The following is a 20043-nucleotide window of genomic DNA, read 5'->3' as shown; positions in this document are numbered from 1 at the left end:
CTGTGAAAATGCAGCCATTCTGTAAGGTCTACTTTTGATCAGAGTTGGAGCTTATCTTGAGTTGTTTACTCTTACTTTAATAGCAGGGAACTCACACTGCATGTTCTTTTACATCTTGTTGTCACGACATTTTCTGATTCTATGACATTTACCAAAGCATACTGCATACAAAGAAACCAAGGTCAGTGTCAGCATATAATCATGAAAGCTACTGGATTAATTTAAGGTACTTAATGGTCATTTTTGGAAGAGAAACTGCTGCATTTCCAGATCTATCTCTCAAATGTCGGTGAGGTTAAATTCTTGTTCAATGCTTGACTGCAGCCAGGGATCAAGAGATGTTGACTTTGTTTGTATCATTCAGAATAGGAAGTGAGAAATATCATCACTGATTTTCTGAGATGTTTTTTGCCTAGTTAACTGTAACTTTGAAAAGCAATAGGTGAAAATGATATCTAAATTAAGAGGCATAATTTTATTCAGATAGCTGAAATTAAAATTCACAAATATGTCATTAGAAGCAAATTTGCTAAGTGCAGATTTTACAGCATTATCTACTTATACTCCCAATTTTAATGATTTACAGTATACATTCGGTTTGGAATTCAAAGACACTATTCTTAAAAACTGTGAAACAGTTAAACAGTGAAAATTTATATGGCTTTGTTAATGGACCATGAATTTAAAAGTCGATGTTATACTAAAACAATGCAAACCATTTCCTGAGCTACCTTTTGAGAACTGTCTTTTAGGAAGGAAGTCAACTCAAATGAGGAAGACTGAAAAAGATTTGGTATAAAAATATTAAAACCAACAAGCTTAAAGAAATTTAAACTGTACATAAGCCCATAAATTTCATGATTTCTGGAGAAATGGGCATGTAGAAATCCTCTTAGATCACTTGATTTAGGTCTTTCTCTGCATATCCTTAGCCATCTATAAATTAATTCCATCTGACTTAGTCTGTTAATTTTGTGAATTCAGCAATTATATTTTCAGCACATTTTCAGCCTCTCCCTTCACTCAAGTGGTTTATTATAGGTGGACTGTAATAATGGTTTAACTTGGGAATTAATTGTGATGCATTATTCAAAATCTTTAAATTATCTTATCAAAACATTTTGGGTACTCACACAAAATACTGGCACAATGCAGCAGGCCAGACAGCATCTATGGAGAGGAATAAATGGTTTGCCATTTCGGAGCTGAGATGCTTCAGCAGAATTGGAAAGGGTGGGGGCACAAGTCAGAAGAAGGAAGCTGGGTGGTGGGGAAGGTGAGTGGGGGTGGGGAAATGAAGTGAGAAGCTGGAAGGAGATAGGTAGAAGATGTAAAGGGCTGAAGAAGAAGGAAGCTAACCATTGTTTCTAAATACCAAGCCTTTTCAATTGGCATATTTCTTTCAACTTTCTTTTAATTTCCTTCATCTTCTTTGTGTTTTCCTAATTTTGGTCATTCCAAATTCTTGAATTTTACCCCTCTACACACTGTAGCTATGATATTATTTTATTTCAGGATAGCTTCTGTTGGACACCCACATGTTTCAGTTTTCCAGGTACAAACTCTGGCGTTAGCAAGTTGACATGATGCCACTCTGTCTAGAGCAAGCTTTATGCTTAGTATAGTGGATTTGTTTCTTTTTCTTTTTTTCCAATATTGATAGTGGGAAAAATTTCAGTTTGCTGACGACTACCTCACCCACTTACTCCACATGGACACCGTGGAGTTTGTGTTGCTACGCAGCTTCACCAACCTTGGGTTCATCTTGATCTTAGGTGCCAATTCTTCCTTCTGGTGTGCTGCCTTCCCTCAGGGTCCCTAACGCTGTTCCCTCTAAGCTGTGCAGGCACATGGCCGCACAGTAGCTGAAAGGCTCCCATGCACATAGACATTGTTGCTGTGCAGCTGGAGCTTTCTTCTATATAATGTTTTATTAAAGTGCCGTGCAGTTGTCAGGCTGTGTAAACACTTTCTACTCAGCGCAATGGTTGGTCCACTCAGCTGTAAAAAAAAATAGAGGAAATGCTGATCCCCTAGATCAGTTGATAGGTTAAATATTAAATGCCAGCTAAATGTTGTTCCTTGTGTAGGTGGCTGACAGGAGTATCAGAGGGAATTAACACCTGAGGAAGAAACAAGGACAAGGACAGATAGAAATGTGAGAAATATTATTGATTGATGGGCTGAATGTCCTCCTTGGAATCCATGAATAAATATGAAAAGCATTTGAGATTGATCATTCCAATAACTACTGTGCTCTGAAGCTCCCTTCCATCATGCGAATGTTCTAGTTTTGATTCCTTTGGTCATTTCACTATTTCTCTGTATGTCATATGGAGTTGCATTGCCAGTCCCAATGGGTGACATAAACTGAAGTTCTATCTCTATGCAGGGCATGATATATTCTGACTTTAACACTTTTACAGCGGCAGATATCCAGTGCTTAATCTTTTGTTTCTTTTGTCTAACTACATCACCCGTGCTTCCTTCCCCAGGGTTGTCCTGGAAGTTAGTTGTTTCAGTAGTAGAGTTTACACCTGCCTAATTGTAGCCTCCTGTGATCTGACTGCAAATTCTACTGCATTGATTAAAGTCTTCTGCACATCTAATCAATCTTACTGATTGAAGTCTTCCACATGCCTATTGCCCCCTACAAATTAAGTAATTCTGCACATCTGGTCTACCATACCAATTGAAGTCTTCCACACACCCAGTATACCAATGTTTTGATATATTTCATTAAATCTTTATTTACTGGTTTGTATTCCTTAGGTGTGTTCAGAAATCACCATTTTATTGACTCAGGCTTTAGAATTCGTACCTGTGGATTGAGTGATGCTAACTGTCTTTTTGTTCTGGTTTAGCTGATTCTGCCTAGACTGTGTGTCTGTACCTAATAAAATTGTTCAGGGTATGTAGAGAATACTTCAAAGATCACATTGGATTTTTATTTCAATTCTTCTTCATTTCCTAACCATTGAAAGGATTTAATTCTTACTCGTCTTTCCTCTAAAGGATATTGCTGACCTTCTTTTCTGATCATTTCAGCCTTTCAGAAACTACTGAATGCCAGCTTCCATGTGTGTTTAATTTATCTGAATTCTTCTTCAGCATCATTGGCTTTCCATCATGATCTGAGTTTGCAGCCTTTCTTTCCTTACACACACAGTAACGACAAACTAGGGCTGACTTTATTTTAATTCAGCACTCTTACCGCATGTGTAATGTAGATTTATTTTTCATTTTATTCTTTTAACTGGCGCCACCATGTAACATCTTGTTTGGTTTTTTTAGAGCACAATCGATCGATGAGAGTTCCAGACGCGGGCCTGTGGCTCAACAGTATTTTTATTCTTCAGTCTCTGACGAAAGGACATAATCTATGCATACGACATACAATCAGTACATACTGTGCATGTGTTTATATAATTCAAAATGTTCATAGAACCATAGATACATACAGCACAGAAACAGACCCTTCAGTCCACAGGATCCCTGCTGACCAACAAACACTCATTTACACTAATCCTATATTAATACAATTTTTTTTAATTTTCCCCTCAATCCCATCAATTTCTGCAGATCCTATCACTCACCTACACACCAGGGGCAACATACAATGGCCAATTAATCCAACATTCTGCACGTCATTGGGATATAGGAGAAAACTGGAGGAGCTGGAAGAAACCTATGAGGCTATAAAGAGAACATTCAAACTCCAAGTAGACATTGTTTCTAATCCATGCTTTACAAGCAACATAACAAATATAATATTTAAAATAATATAACTCCAAATACTTCTTGACCTAATTTTTAGGTGGAAATGTTTCAATCCAATGTATTTGAAAAGAGTAACAGATTACAGTTACTCCCTTTTCCAAAGGAAATATTCATGATATATCTAAACATGATAAACTTGTAACCTTTTATTTCATTCAGTTGACAGTAAATTAATCTATAGAAAATAACACATTTAATATATGAGTCCAATGCAGTCCTCCAGTTATGAATAATCTGATTTCAAAATGCAGAAGAACAAGATTGGTAAGCAAAACCTTTGAAATGTGTCTAATAATGCAACGTACCAAAAAATAAGCACAACCTCCTCTCTCCGGACCAACTGATAAATTCTTACAACTGACAGTGGGGGAAAGGTTTCTGAGGGAGGATCCTTATTCGAGCAGAATCAGCTGAACCGTGGAAAAGATTGCAGAGAACACAAGGGTAAGCAATGTTTAAAACTCTCTGTCCTTTTGTTCTGGTTCAGTTGGTTCTGCTCTGATTGTGTGCCTGTAACTAATGAAATGAAACTGCTCAGAAAATCAGCAGCCAGCCCCTCCATTACACCCCCGGCCGTGGATCTTCAGCACTTTGCTCATTAGGGAGCTGCTCCCGTCTTGAGTCAGTGGCTAGGCACGTGGGAGTTCAGGTGGATCCTCACCTCCAGCTGAAATTAAATCATGCCATTGCTAGTCTGAACCTTCAGGGCACCTACCTCTTCACTTTTTATAAGAACCTTGTAAATTACCTGACTTCTGAACACTAATATCAATATTTAATTGGGTGGGAATGAGATCAGATTGAGGTCAATTTGCTCAATTATGATATCTCTCCCCATTAGTCCTCCCCCTCAGATGGTTGAAGGGGGAGGGTTAAAATTAAGGACAAACTTACCAGGATCTCACATTGGGAAGAGGATGAAGTAAAGGGCAAGCAAGGTCTGCACTGACTTTATCTTGCGCTAGTGGAAAAGAGTAGCTAAGGATTTTTCTCTTAGGAGACCATGCAAACGGTAAGGACACAGGCAACAGTTCCCAAAAGGCACCTGCACAGCCTTGGGAATCAACATGAGTAAATGGCAGACCTCTGACCCTCTAAAGTTAGCTTCAAGATGGATGAAAACTCATCGACCTGACATTAATTGTTTCTCTCTCGACAGAGATTGCCTGACCTGTTCAGTATTTACAACATTTTCTTCTATTATTTTGCTCTAAAGTCCCAGATGTCAAAGTAATTTTTATAAACACAAAAGGTACTGCAGATGCTGGAAATCTAGAGCAGCAGACACAATGCACTGGAGGAACTCAGTAGGTCAGGCAGCATCTAGAGGTGGGAACATACAATCAGCATTTCAGGCCCAGACCCTTCAACAGGAGCTAACGGGCAGGTAAGATGAGCTGGTGCTCCCAGTTTGGCCTCCTCTATATCAGTGAGACCTGATGTAGATTTGGAGACTGCTCTGTTGAGCACCCTTGCTCTGTCTGCCACAAAAAGTCAGATTCTCGGTGGCTACCCATTTCAACTCTACTCCCCATTCCCATGCCTACATGTCAGTTCATGGCCTCCACTACTGTTACGATGAGGCCACACTCTGTCTGATGGCATGAACATCGATTTCTTGGACCTCCGGTTATTGTCCCTCTCCTTCTCTATTTCTCATTCTTGTTTCCCTCTCATACCTTCTTTTCTTACCTGCCCATCACCTCCCTCTGGTGATCCCCCCCCCTTCCCTTTCTTCCATAACCTTCTCCTATCAGATTCCCCCTTTTCCCACCCTTTATCTCTTCCACCTATTAACTTCCCAGCTCTTTACTTCACCCCCCTCCCCATCTCCTGGTTTCACCTGTCACCTGCCACCTTGTACTTCATCCTCCCCTCCTCTTGCCCTCCTATTCTGGCTTCTTCCACCTTCTTTTCCAGTCCTGATGCAGGGTCTCGACCCAAAACCTTGATTGTTTATTCCCATCCATAGATGCTGCCAGACCTTATGAGCTCCTCATGTACACTGTGTGTAATTTTTATAAGTCACCTGCAAATGCTAATGAAGCCCAAAATAATCCCAGTTATGTTTGTACATCAAATGTTAAACTTGTTCTATCACATTACTTAAAGAAATGCCTGCAGTACTTTAAAGCATTCTGGATGATATTATCCCTTTGATCAATGCCACAAAATAGATGATCTGTTCACTGATTTCATTGTCATGTTGATTTCAATGTATTTAGCAGTATAATTGACCAGTCACAACACTGCACGAATCAATAAGGCAGAATAAAAGTTCTATATTAAATACTAAAACAAGTACTAGTTGACAGAAAAGCTGCAAGACTAATTGCACACAAGCAAAGGAATCAAGATCCTGACCTGATTTTCTGCAGGGGAGTCAGGGTTTCACACAGGCTAAAGATGGGCAAATGGGATGGGCTGAGGTGGACACCTTGGTTGGAATGGATGAGTTGGGTTGCTGTATCACTCCAAGACTCTGATATCAATAGAAATACACACATTGCCCTTTGGACTTTTGAACCTATTTCCATATACGTACATATTGTACTCGGATTGGACAAGAGAATCATATGATAATAGCTCCTCAGACAGTTTAATGTAGGAAATGTACCAATGAAATGTACCTAGTTTAGGGATAAAGTGTTCAACCTTGTTCGTAAACCATTAATATCTTTGATAGCCATTGTGACAATTTATATACATATCCCACATACAGAGGAGTTTACAAATGATAGCAATGGATTAAAAGTTAAAGATTAACTTTATTTGTCACATGTACATCAAAACAGTGCAATGCAGAGTTTTCATTTTATCAAATCAGCAAGGATTGTACAGAAAGCCTACATGTTGCCAAGCTTACAGTGCCAACAGAGCATTCCTAAAATCCGCTAACCCTAACCCATATGTCTTTGAAATGTGGGATGAAACTGGAGCACCCAGAGGAAATCCAAGCAGTCACGAGGAGAACATTGAAACTATTTACAGGCAATGGCAGTAATTGAACACTAATCTTACAGATGGTGCTGTAAAGCATTGAGCTAACCACTATGCTACCATTGTGCCAGGGTAGGTGATAGCGACATTTAAAAGGCATTTAGATAGGCAGAAGAACATGTAGGGGATGTAGGGAAAATGGCGTAGTGCAAGAAGACAGGACTAGTTTAAACTGACATCAGATATTGCGGACTGAAGGTGCCACAGCAAACCACATTGGAGAGAGATAAAACTCTGTTTCAAAAGCTTCTCTGTGTTTTTAACCTGACACGAGTAAAGCTGTGACAGTCCAGAATTCTCAGTGTCAGTTTTCAGTCTCTTTGGAATGTCTAGGGAGTTCTAAGAGTGCTCAAAGGCCAGCACCACATGGAGAATGTTCCAGCACAATCTTCATATGAGAAAAGCAAAACTTCCACCAGTTTCTGTAGCAAGGGATATACATTTAGATTAATGACTAATATTGGAGCTACTTGGATCTGTCCCAATTTGCCTGCTGTCACAACAGGTGAAAAGCAGTTGTCATTTCATTGGCTCTTAACTGATCCTAAATCATCTGGCCAATGAAGATGCATACATCAGAATGCTCTTCATTGACTACAGCTCTGCATTCAACATGATCATCCCCTCAAAATTAATAAACAAACTCTAGGTCTGAAGAAATGACCTATGCCTCAATACCTCCTTGTGCAGCTGAATCCTCATTTTCTTCACGGGCAGACTCCAGTCAGTTTGGACTGATAACAACATCTCCTCTACAAAGGTGCACCACAAAACTGTATGCTTGGCACCCTGCCCTACTCACTTTATACTTATGACTGCAAAGCTAGGTACAGCTCTAATGCCATACTTAAGTTTGCTGATGACACCACTGTTGTTGGCCGAATCAAAGGAGGTGATGAGTCAGCATACAGGAGGGAAATTAAAATTCTGAGTAAATGGTGCCGCAGAAACAACCTCTCACTCAATGTTAGTAAAACCAAAGAAATGTTTATTGATTACAGGAGGAGGAAACTGGAGGTCCATTAGCCGGTTTTCATCAGGGGATCAGAGGTGGAGAGGGTCAGTAACTTCAAATTCCTCAGCATTAACATTTCAGAGGACCTGTCCTGGGTCCAACACATAAATGCATTACAAAGAAGACTGGGCAATGCCTCTACATTCTAGAAAGTTTGTGAAGAATCATCATGACATCTAAAACTTTGACAAACTTCTGTAGGTGCACAATGGAGAATATATTGACTGGTTGCATCACAACCTGGTATGGAATGAATGGAAAAGGCTACAAAAAGTTGTGAATACGGCCTTATCCACCATTGAGCACACCTGCAAGAAGCACTGTCACTGGAAAGGAGCATCTATCATCAAAGACCCCACATCTAGGCCATGCTCTCTTTTTCCTGCTGCCATCAGGGAGGAAGTACAGCAGCAGGTCCCAACCTGGGGTCTGCAGACACCTTAGTTAATCGTAGGGGTTCATGGCATAAAAAAGGTTCGGAATCTCCGAAGTACAGGAAACTTAGGTCCCACGCCACCAGATTCAGGATCAGTTATTACCACTCAACATGAGGCTTCTGAACCGAGTTGAAAACTTCATTCACCCCAGCACTGAAATGACTTCACAACCCATGGACTCAATTTCAAGGACTCTGCAACCCATGTTCTCAATACTATTTATTTATTATCGCAATTTGGTTGTTTCTGTCACTGATTTTACTGTGTTTCCTCGTATTAAAAAATAAATCTCAGGGTAATATATGGTGACATGTACTGTACGTATGATAATAAATTTGCTTTGAACTTTGGTTCAATGGTTGTATTTATAGTGCTGCTTATAAGGTTTAGATTATTAAGCATATTCTCTAAGTGTCCCTAGAGAAGTACAAGATCCTTATTGAATTCTTGGAGTTCCTGGTCCATGTCTGTCCAAATTGGAAAAGGAGCATTTGGAACAGCACTGAGAACATTGGAAGCACACAAAGCCTGGTAGGAATAGGAAAAATTTGTAAGCACGAAACCTTTTGTAGGATTGCTGGTATCTTAAGTGACAGCAGAGGAAATGCTCAGCAAGCCTATTCTAGAGAAGAAGAAATCAATCCACTAAAACAACACCAGATGCTGGAAAACTAAAATAAGAACAAAAGACAATGCTGGAAAACCTTAGCAGGTCAGAAAGCAGCAATCGAGAGAACATAGCTAACATTGCAGTACAGAGCAGTTTATGTTTTGATTATCATAGTGTTAAGAGGAGTCGTTACTCTAAAAGACATAGATCCATACATTACACTTCCTCCCCTTTAGATTAATGTAACATAAAACTATATATATAACAAAACATTTCCATTTGCAATGGACCTGTCCGTTATTTCATCCTCCGTCGGATTCATGCGTGCAATCGCCGTTTCTTTGACTTTATCACGTCCTGCAAGGATCGCAAGATCTTCCATCTGCAGACCCCAGAGCATGGTCTTTGCATCGTGGCCCCGGGCCCGGCCGTCGATCTCAGCTGTCCCAGAAACCCAGGGCATATTGAAAACCCGGACTCCAGCACCATCAACGCGGGTTCCAACGGCCATGGACAGCTTTAAAGCGATTGTACAACCACCGACTGCGACTCCAGCGTTGAACTCCTGGCCGGGTCTTCACATGCTGCGATTGTGTCTCCCGTCTCCCCTTCCCCCACCACCACTCTGCCATCCCCTCTCCCTCAGATCCCATCGTCAGCTCCTGGGCCCTCAGAGGCTCCATCTTCCTCTCACCCCAACCCTTCCCTCGCCACTGACACCACCAGCCTCCCTCCCCCCTCTGATCCCATCTCTCATCCATGCTGGGTCTTTACCATTCCCTCCGACCTTCAGCTCTCTGAGGCAGAGTGCTCTGTCCTCAGTAAGGGCCTCAGCTTTGTCCCCCTTCGCCCACACCTCAGCAAGTTCCGCATAAGCCATGACGCTGAACTCTTCTTCCACTGGATTCATCTCCGAGCTTATTTCTTTGGCAAGGACTCTCCTACACCCACCGATGACCCCTTTTCTGGTCTTCAACCCTCCTCCTCTTCATGGACACCCCGCTCTGGTCTTCTGCCTGCTCTGGATCTCTTTATTGATAATTGCCGACGGGACATCAACCGTCTCGACTTCACCACACCCTGTTCCAATTCCAACCTCACTCCTTCCGAACGCACTGCTCTCCGCTCCCTTCGCACCAATCCCAACCTCACTATAAAACCTGCTGATAAGGGGGAAGCTGTTGTTGTCTGGCGTACTGACCTCTACCTGGCTGAGGCACAGCGACAACTCTCTGATACCTCCTCTTATTTACCCCTTGATCATGACCACACTAAGGAGCACCAGGCCACTGTCTCCTATACCATCACCAACCTTATCAGCTCTGGGGATCTCCCATCCACTGCCACCAACCCCATAGTTCCCACACCCCGCACTTCCCATTTCTACCTCCTACCCAAGATCCACAAACCTGCCTGTCCAGGTAGACCCATTGTCTCAGCTTGCTCCTGCCCCACCGAACTCATTTCTGCATACCTTGACACTGTCTTATCCCCCCTTGTTCAATCTCTTCCCACCTATGTTCGTGACACTTCTCACGCTTTGAATTTTTTCAATGATTTTAAGTTCCCTGACCCCCACCGCCTTATTTTCACCATGGACGTCCAGTCCCTATATACCTCCATCCCCCACCAGGACGGTCTCAAAGCTCTTCGCTTCTTTTTGGATTCCAGACCTAACCAATTCCCCTCTACCACCACTCTCCTCCGTCTAGCGGAACTAGTTCTTACTCTCAATAATTTCTCCTTTGGCTCCTCCCACTTCGCTGAACACCATTTCGCTGATCACCTACGCTTGGTCCGCCAGAGAAAGCAGGATCTCCCAGTGGCCACATATTTTAACTCCACATCCCATTCCAATTCCGATATGTCTATCCATGGCCTCCTCTACTGTCAAAATGAATCCAAACTCAGGTCGGAGGAACAACACCTTATATACCAGCTGGGTAGCCTCCAACCTGATGGCATGAACATTGACTTCTCTAACCTCCATTAATGCCCCTCCTCCCCTTCTTACCCCATCCCTGACATATTTAGCTGTTTGTGTTTTTTCTCTCCCTCTGCCCATCACTCTGCCTGTTCTCCATCTCCCTCTGGTGCTCGCCCCACTCCTTTCTTTCTCCTGAGGCCTCCCGTCCCATGATCCTTTCCCTTCTCCAGCTCTGTATCACTTTCACCAATCACCTTCCCAGCTCTTAGCTTCATCCCACCCCCTCCGGTCTTCTTCTATCATTTCGCATTTCCCCCACCCCCTACTACTTTCAAATCTCTTACTATCTTTCCTTTCAGTTAGTCCTGACGAAGGGTCTCGGCCCGAAACGTTGACAGTGCTTCTCCTTATAGATGCTGCCTGGCCTGCTGTGTTCCACCAGCATTTTGTGTGTGTTGCTTGAATTTCCAGCATCTACAGATTTCCTCGTGTTTGCTCTAATGAAATATTCAACTTCCTTTTAATAACCCATATTCAGATAAAGATGCTTTCACAATAATAGTCCATAACTAACTTCACTATACTAAAGATCCAGTTGTTTTGGTGATGCCCTGTTTCTTTCAGGATAGCACCTCTGGACCTGTGGAGTGGCATCAGGTTTGGCCGGTGTCTTGTCAAGGACAACTTTCTCTGTTGCAGATGTCATGTTGCAGTTAGTGACATGATCATCACTGACAGGTAAATCCAATGGCTGTAATGTGTCTAGCTCCTTGGATGCAGTGGACTCAGATGTGTTCTTCAGCTGAGCATCCAGTATCTGGTCCACATGATGTCTTCAAGTCTGACCTCCAACCTCCCACTCTGTATATCAGCAGAGCAGTTCTTGAACTATCCTACTGGATGTCCACTTGCCTTCTCGGTAATCAAGCTCTAGGACTTCCTGTCCAACCTCGAAGCTCCTTGCCAACTGGCTGAACTGTTTCTTCTGCACATCCCTCCACAGATCCGGTTACAGGAGGTCTATGCAAGATCTCAGATTCCTGCTCATGAACAGCAAAGCAGGTTTTTGATTTGCATCGCATGAACAGAGTTCTGACAAACAAAAAGGAAATTGTCCACCTTCTGCTGTAGAGGAATATCCTCCTTATCCATGGCTTTAATGGACTTCTTGAAGGTTTGGACAAATCCTTCAGCTCGTCCATTCATTGCTGGGTGGTGAGTTGACTTGAAATGTTTGATGCCATTTTTGTTTACGAATATTCTGAACTCTTCTGACATGTATTGTCATCTGTTCAATCACAATTTGTTCAGGAAAGCCTTTTCAGGAGAAGATAGTCCTCAGAGCAGAAACAGTCTATTCTGATGTGGTCAGAAACATGGAGTCTATAAATGGCCCAACAAATTCAATATGTACTCTTTCTATAGTGAAGATGGCCTGTGGGAGTGCATATTAAACTTTTTGGCATCCCAAACAGTTTTTGGCCAAGTCTTCATACTGCCTATCTATTCCCGGCCACCACATGTAGCTCTGTGCAAGACTCTTCATCTTGACAGTACCCAGGTGTCCTTCATACAGATTTTCTAACACTGGTGCGCAGTTTAGAGGGAACCACAATACGAGATCCACATATCAGCGGTCTTTGACATACTGATAGTGGTCTTGTCTCACTGAGAACTCAGGAAACATAGGATTACCGTGAGCTGGCCTCCCTTGCATGGTGATTTCATAGATTTTTGAAAATGTCGGGTCATTCCTTGTTTCTCTTTGTATTTTAGAATTTGATATTGGCAACTGGTTCACCAATGCTGTGTAGAACATCTCTGCTGTTGCCAACAGTGGAAGACATGACAAGCCGTCAGCATTGCTCTATTGTTTGGTGCCCTTGTCATAAAAGTGGGCTCCTAGGGAAAGTGCCCAGCATTGTGATTTGGTAGCAGTCATCACTGGAATTCCCTTCCTGGGACTGAAAATGGACAAAAGGGGCTGGTGATCTGTTATTAGTGTAAACTTTTGTCCTTAGAGGTAGTTGTGGAACTTCTTTATTCTCCATACAAGCCTAAGGGCCTCTCGGTTGATTTGTACGTAGTCATATTCTGCGCTCATCAGTAATCTTGAAGCAAATGCAATCGGGCATTCAGATCACCCTTTAATGATGTGTGACCGAATGGCACCAATGCCATAAGGGGACACATCACAAGTCAGTCTGATGGGCAGACATGGGTCATAAAGGGTGAGCAATCCATCTGATGTAATTCATCTCTTTGATTCCTTGAATGTTCTTTCACATTTTTCTGTCCATTCCCTCTTTGCTCCTCTCTGCAACAGTGCATTCAATGGGTGCAGCACTGTCGCAATATTTGGGAAAAACCTGTGGTAGTAGTTTACAAGGCCCAGGTATGACCTAAATTGTGACAAGTTTTCCAGTTTTGATGCCTGTAGCACTGCTTCAATCTTCTCCAGTGACTTATGTAAGCCGTGCTTGTCAACGACATGTCCAAAATATGAGATTTCATTCTTGAAAAACTCACATATCTCTCTCTTTGCGCGCAGACCACACTCACTCAGCCTGGTAAGCACTTTACCAGGGTTCTGGAGGTGGTCTTCATCATTCTTGCCAGTCACAATGATGTCATCAAGGTAGCATTGTGACTCTGGTATATCGTGGAGCATTTGGTCCATTTCTCTTTTCTAAATTGCTGGTGCTGATGCATAAGACAATGGTACTGGGACAGTCCCGTGATAATTGTGAGGAGCTTCCTGCTTGACTCCTTGATCTCCACTGCAGATAGGCTTGTGACAAATCAATCTTAGAAAACCTCTTCCTGCCTGCCAAAGATGCAAATATGTCTTCTCTTCATGGCAGGGGATATTACATAGTACGCAGCACAAGGTTGATGCTCACTTTGAAGTCCCTGCATGTGCAAATAAGTCTGGCCTTCCTTTTCTTGATCACTGGGACAAAGGGCAAGGCCCAATCACTCCATTCAACTTTGGATAGAATTCCAGGAGCCTCCACTTTAGGCTGCAGTGCGTAAGACACTCAATGCACTTTATGGAGTCCTGGTGTGCTTCTTCATTCAGTTCAATTCTGGCATTTATGCCTGTGAGATTACCAATCCCCTTCTCAAACACCTTCTCATTAGCATTAAGCAGCTCTGATAGTCTCTGGTCAGTGTTACTATTTGGGCTGCAGTTGCCTGTTGATGACACATTGAGAGCTTTCTTTGTGTGCCTGTCTAGTTGGAATTTTTCTCAACCATTCACATCTGAAAAGTGCTCGCCCTCCACTTTTAAACAGATAAGCTCCAACTGCTGTGCTTTTGCCTCCGTATGTCAAATTTACTTTCAGTTTGCCCTTTGTTGCTTGTGTAGATCTTTAGCTTCATTGAGGTCTTTTCTAATGGCAGCTTAGAAAACAGTGTTGTAGTCAGCCTCTGGAGTTATAGACAGAGTTGACTCTGTATCCAGCTCCATTTTCAGTTTCACATCAGACACTTGTGAATTTGTGATCTGCTTCAGTAATGCTAGGCATGACAGCTCACCGTTGTCAGACTCTGGTTGTTTGATTCTGTTTCACATTCAGTCACTTTATACATTTGTTTAGTGTTTGAAACTTTTTACTCTGTGCGGATTTTCTCCTTGGTTGTGCTCTTTCTCTCTATGTGACCTTGTCTGTGACATTTTCTGCAAAGTTTTTCTTTGACCCAATGGTCATTTGCATCATGGAAGGATTTTTGTGTGATAAAATTTTTGGCTTTTTGCACCATTCAGGAATATTTTGTGCGTTTCACATTCTAAACTCTTTTTCTGTAGTTCAGTTGCATCCTTTGCTGTGGTCTCAAATGATATTGCAATGAGCGATGCCAAGTTCTCTTTCTGTTCTCAAGGTCTCTTTCTGCCAGTAGCCTCTTTTGAGTGCTTTGACAATGCATGCCACATACAAACCTGTCCCTTAATGCAGCAGAAAATCTTTCTCTAAATTCACAGTACTGGGAAAGCTTGCACAGTTCTGCAATGTATTCAGCAATGATTTCACCCTTTGACTGGTTCCTTTTATGAAACCTAAATCTCTCAGCTATTATCAGCAGTTTAAGTCTCAAGTGATTTTGTAAAATTGTAACAATTTCATCACATGTATTGCTTGCTGGCTTTTCAGGAGTTACTAAGTGCATAACAGCCCATACACTTTAGCACCAGTTAAGCTAGGGAGCATGGATACTTTCTTTTCCTCATCCACGTCATTTGCCTCACAATACATTTCAACTCTTTCAATAGCCTTTCCCAGCTCAGGCCTTCGTCATGTTATTTAACTTTGCTAGTAGTGCGCCTTTCACTGTGTACTGTGCAGTTACTCACTCGTCCCTTTGTTACGGTCTTCTCTGTACTCAGTCACTCTCTCTTCTTCCAAATTCTGTCATTTCATAGCTTTTGGTCCTGAGGCTAATATTCACTGACTTTCAGGTTTGTACTCGTCTCTAATTTGTTGTGTCTGTGCATCTATACATCAGTTAAATAAAGGTATGTGGGAGATGGCATTAATTTGTGAAAGAGACAGCGAGCAGAGCAATCTACATGCATAGACACCAGATCAATGCACACAGAGAACTTATCAGTCCATGTGTAGTGCTAAGGGAATCACCTTCACCTCACAAATCACCTTCAAACTTTAGCCTTTTCATGCCATTCCCTATACTTGTGCTGTCTTCCCATCTCCCTCCATATAGAACAAAGATAGTGTCCCCTTCGTCTTCACCTTTCACCTCTGCATCCAACATGTCATTCCCTGACACTGCTGTCAGCTCAACCCAATCCAACCACCAGTCACATCTTCCCTTCTTCACCCTTTCTGATTTCCTTATCAACTACTCTCTCTGTGACTCCCTGGTCCACTCATCCATCGCTGCCCTTCACCTCCTTCGCAACACGTTTTTCCCATGACAGCATGAGCTTCCTCCAAGTGCTCCTGATTCCTCCCACGTTCTAAAGGTGTATGGTTAGGGTATGATTAGTGATTTGTGAGCATGTTATGTTGGCATGAGAAGCATGGCAACACTCACAGGCTGCTCTAACGTCAGGCTGTGTTGGTCATTGATGCAAATGATGCATTTCCTTGTATGCTTCAGTGACCATGTGACAAACAAAGCGAATCTTAAGTGTAACACTTGTACTCACCTTCTTCTCCTTTGCCATCACCTAGGACAGCTCTTCCAGGAGAGGTGAGGTTTTGCATGCACTTTCTCCAACCTAGTCTGCTACAGTCAGTACTTTAGATGCAACCTCCTCTACATTGGTGAAACCAATCTCAGACGAGATGGCTACCTTGCCAAACATCTGTGTTCTCTCTGCCACAGCCATCTGGAGCTCCCAGTTTCCAGTCATTTTAGCTCCCCTCCCCATTTTCACACACAGACGTTTATCCTCAGATTCCCCATCGCAAGAGCAAAGCCAAATGGAAATTAGAAAAACTGTCCTCATGTTCCACGTGAGTAGTCTGCAACCTGACTGCATGAATATTGAATCCTCCAATTTCTGCTCCCTTCTCTCTCTTTGTTTTCACCCTGGCCATCTCTCACACACTTTTCTTTCCAAGCACCATTTGTTTTGTTTCCCCTATCAATTCAATCTGCCTGTCACCTACACCATCCTCCCATAGATCTCTTCATCCACTGTTCCCATCAGCCCACTATACCTCCATAATCTGAATTACGTTCCATGATCTGCACTCCTTCGTTGCCTTCACCTATCACCTCCCATCCCGTTACTATCTCCACCCTTCCGTACCCACCTGACTACATTAACCCTTCCTCATTTGGAACCACCTGTCAATTGCTAGTTTTTATCACACTCATTGCCTCATGTCTTTATATGGGCCGTTTCCCCTCTACTCTTTCAGGTCAGATGGAAGGGCTCGACCCAAAAGGTCAATTGTCCATTTCTGCGGCAGCTCATTCTTTTCTTGCTCCAATGTCTGCAGACTCTTGTGTTTGTGTACCGTTTCTATGTCTGATAATTTTATATACTGTTATCAGTTGACCCTTTGGTTTCAAAACTCTAGAGATAACAATCCAAGTTTGTCATGTCGCTCCTTATAGTCAACATTCTTTAATTCAGTCTATATTCTGGTGAAACTCCTTTGCACCCTCTCTAAAGCTTTTATAATTATATTTTAATGCAGCAACCAGAACTGCATATGTCAAATGCAGTATATGCACAGTTTTGTACATCTGGGACATGAGCTGACACTTTTTTTTTACTTATTGGTTGCCCTAACTGATAACGGCAAGTATGTCATTAGCAATCTCACCACCTTAATTATTTGTATTGCCACTTTCAGGAAGTGATGGAATTACCCTCAAGATATCCTTGTACATTAGTGTTCTTAAGGGTCCTGTCATTTGCAATACATACCTGACACTGGTCCAGATCAAATTCCATCTGCCATTCCTCTGTCCATATCACCAACTGATTGATAGCCTGGTGTCTTATTTAACAACTTTCTTCACTGGCTACAACTCCATTAATTTCTGTGTCATCCGCTAACTTACTAATCAGCCCACTTACATTTCATTAAAAACATTTATGTATATTGCAAACAGCAGAGATCCCAGCACTGATCCATGTGACGCATACCATAGAACTCCAGTCAGAATGACATCCCTCTACTACTACACCTTTTCTTTTGTGACCAATTTGCCATTGTGCTAACTCCTGTGAATATTCTACGCCCCTCCATCAGACTCTAATGAGGAAGCGACACAACCATGAGCAGCTTTACAGAGGTGTATGAGCTATTCAATAATTTCATAAAGAGATTAGTCAGGTTATATGTTCAAGTTATCTATTGTGAATAGAATGATGAAAGAATACTGAATTCTTTCATCAAGGTAGGGGTGAAGGTGGGGCATGGGGTGGGAGAATGAAAGGGAACCTTCAACTTTATTTTAATTGATAGGTCATATGACCTGTTTAAAATGTCATTGATCACAACATCAATATGTGAGCTGAATAAAGAGGTTGTATACAGCAAGAAAATGCATCTGTGCTAATTATCATAATAATTATCCTTAGGAATAATGGCAGAATGATAAACAATGTTGTGTGTAATACTGTCTAATGAATGTTCAGGAAGATTTATATAATCACACAACTCAATCAAATGTCCCTTTTACTCCTTCCAAACTGCTAGGAAGTTTGGAAGAATCTCTCCGAAAACAACAAGATGACAGGTAAAGTGGGCGATGAATGGCAGATGAATTTAACCTGGACAGGTGTGAGGAAAAGAGTTAAAGAGGGTGAGAGAGATGGAAGATGGTAGGTATGTGGAATGATCTCCTGGAGGAAATGACAGAGGTGGGAACAATTACAATTTTTAAAAGGAATTTAGGTGGGTACATGGATATGAACAGTTAAGAGGCTCTTCGCCAAATGGAGGCAAATAGGGTCAACTCAAATAGTCAACTTGGTCAGGTTGAAGAAGTTGGGCAGAAGGGCCTGGCCTTGTGCTATATAAGTCGATGACTCTAAATGAATGCACCAACCTGTGAAGCAGAGTTGTTGCCAGCTGAATGAGTGAGTGCTACCTCTAGATACACTTCTCTATATTGTCAAGGCAGAACTAAAATGGTAAAAAAGATGCAAAAATGTTCAATGTCACAATATAACAGAAACCATCCATTGCATTTCATACTTGTTTATAACAGGCTGCATTGACAAGTGAAGTCATTGCTGAAGGGATTTATCAAATAATGAACTCAAAATAATAAACAAAACCAAATGAGTGAGCCTTACAGAGTTTGATGGGAGCAGATGTAACATGCACAACAGACATGCTGAGGAGATGTGGTGAGAGACTCGCTTGGTAAACTCTCCTGAAAGAATTATTTGGAAGAATCTCTCTGAATTCACAGTACAATTGAGGTTTTATCTTAAGTGCAAAGATAACCACAGTTGATTGAATACAATTTCTGCAGCTGCAAATGCAGTTTACTTCAATTAAGTTTAGACAAATGGTTCCTTGGAATTATATATATACAATGGAAACACATAAACATCTTTGTTGATACAGCATAATTTTCATAAATAGTCTGAAAGCTTCTGAGCATAAAACAATAATCTTTTGAAGTTTACCTTTATCTCAGTATTGAGTGATGACTCTATGGAGAAATAAAAGCAGAGAAACAAATACTCCATTGATGGAACAGATACAGGTATGTCTAGGAACACATCCGATATGCTATGTGGCAAAATAACAATTCTTGATCTTTTTCTTGATACAAAATGCCTTAGCTGAATATATCTAATGCCTGGTTTGAAGTGGGCTACATAAAATAAGCTTTATTGTCTGTATATAGTATATGGCAGTGCATGTGAGAATGACTAGTGGCCTGTCAGTGTCAGTGGCTTCTCTCTGTGGCCACTTGTTTGAGTCTTGTTTTTGTTTGTATTACTGACAGCTACTCCCATAATTCCTGATTAATGTTCCTTAATGATCCCTCAAGGCAGTTGGACTCACAGGAACATAGAAAACCTACAGCACAATACAGGCCCTTTGGCCCACAAAGTTGTGCCGAACATGTCCCTACCTTAGAAATTACTAGGCTTACCCATAGCCCTCTATTTTTCTAAGCTCCATGTACCTATCCAAAAGTCTCTTAAAAGACCCTATTGTATCCGTCTTTATCACTGTTACCGGCAGCCCACTCCATGCACTCACCACTCTCTGAGTAAAAAACTTAACCCTGACAACTCCTCTGTACCTACTCCCCAGCAGCTTAAACCTGTGTCCTCTTGTGGCAACCATTTCAGCCCTGGGAAAAAGCCTCTGATTAACCACATGATCAATGCCTCTCATCATCTTATACACCTCTATCAGGTCACCTCTCATCGTCCATCGCTCCAAGGAGAAAAGGCCGAGTTCACTCAGCCTATTCTCATAAGGCATGCTCCCCAATCCAGGCAACATCTTTGTAAATCTCCTCTGCACCCTTTCTATGGCTTCCACATCCTTCCTGAAGTGAGGCGACCAGAACTGAGCACAGCACTCCAAGTGGGGGCAACCCAAGACATAGCAACCTAAGGCACTTTTTGGAGCTCCAAGATAATGTCACAAAGCAAAGCACTAGGTTGATTCATAGACACTCTTTCCGTTTTCCAAATCCCACACACAACCCAATGATTAAACTTATTTAGTGTCGTGGTTAACAATACAAAAGGATGGTGTACGGGTACAGCAACTAATTAGGAAACTAACAGAATGTTATCATTCATTGCTAA

General features: G+C 41.9%; 1 pseudogene; it reads left to right on the top strand.

Annotated features, from left to right (window-relative positions):
- Window positions 1-12583, top strand: part of LOC140726022 (uncharacterized) — a 34524-nt pseudogene extending 21941 nt beyond the window's left edge.
- Window positions 12584-20043: the final 7460 nt, after the last annotated feature.

Source organism: Hemitrygon akajei, chromosome 4 (genome assembly GCF_048418815.1).
Source record: "Hemitrygon akajei chromosome 4, sHemAka1.3, whole genome shotgun sequence".
Taxonomy (NCBI): domain Eukaryota; kingdom Metazoa; phylum Chordata; class Chondrichthyes; order Myliobatiformes; family Dasyatidae; genus Hemitrygon; species Hemitrygon akajei.
This window is presented reverse-complemented; position numbering and strand designations above follow the sequence as displayed.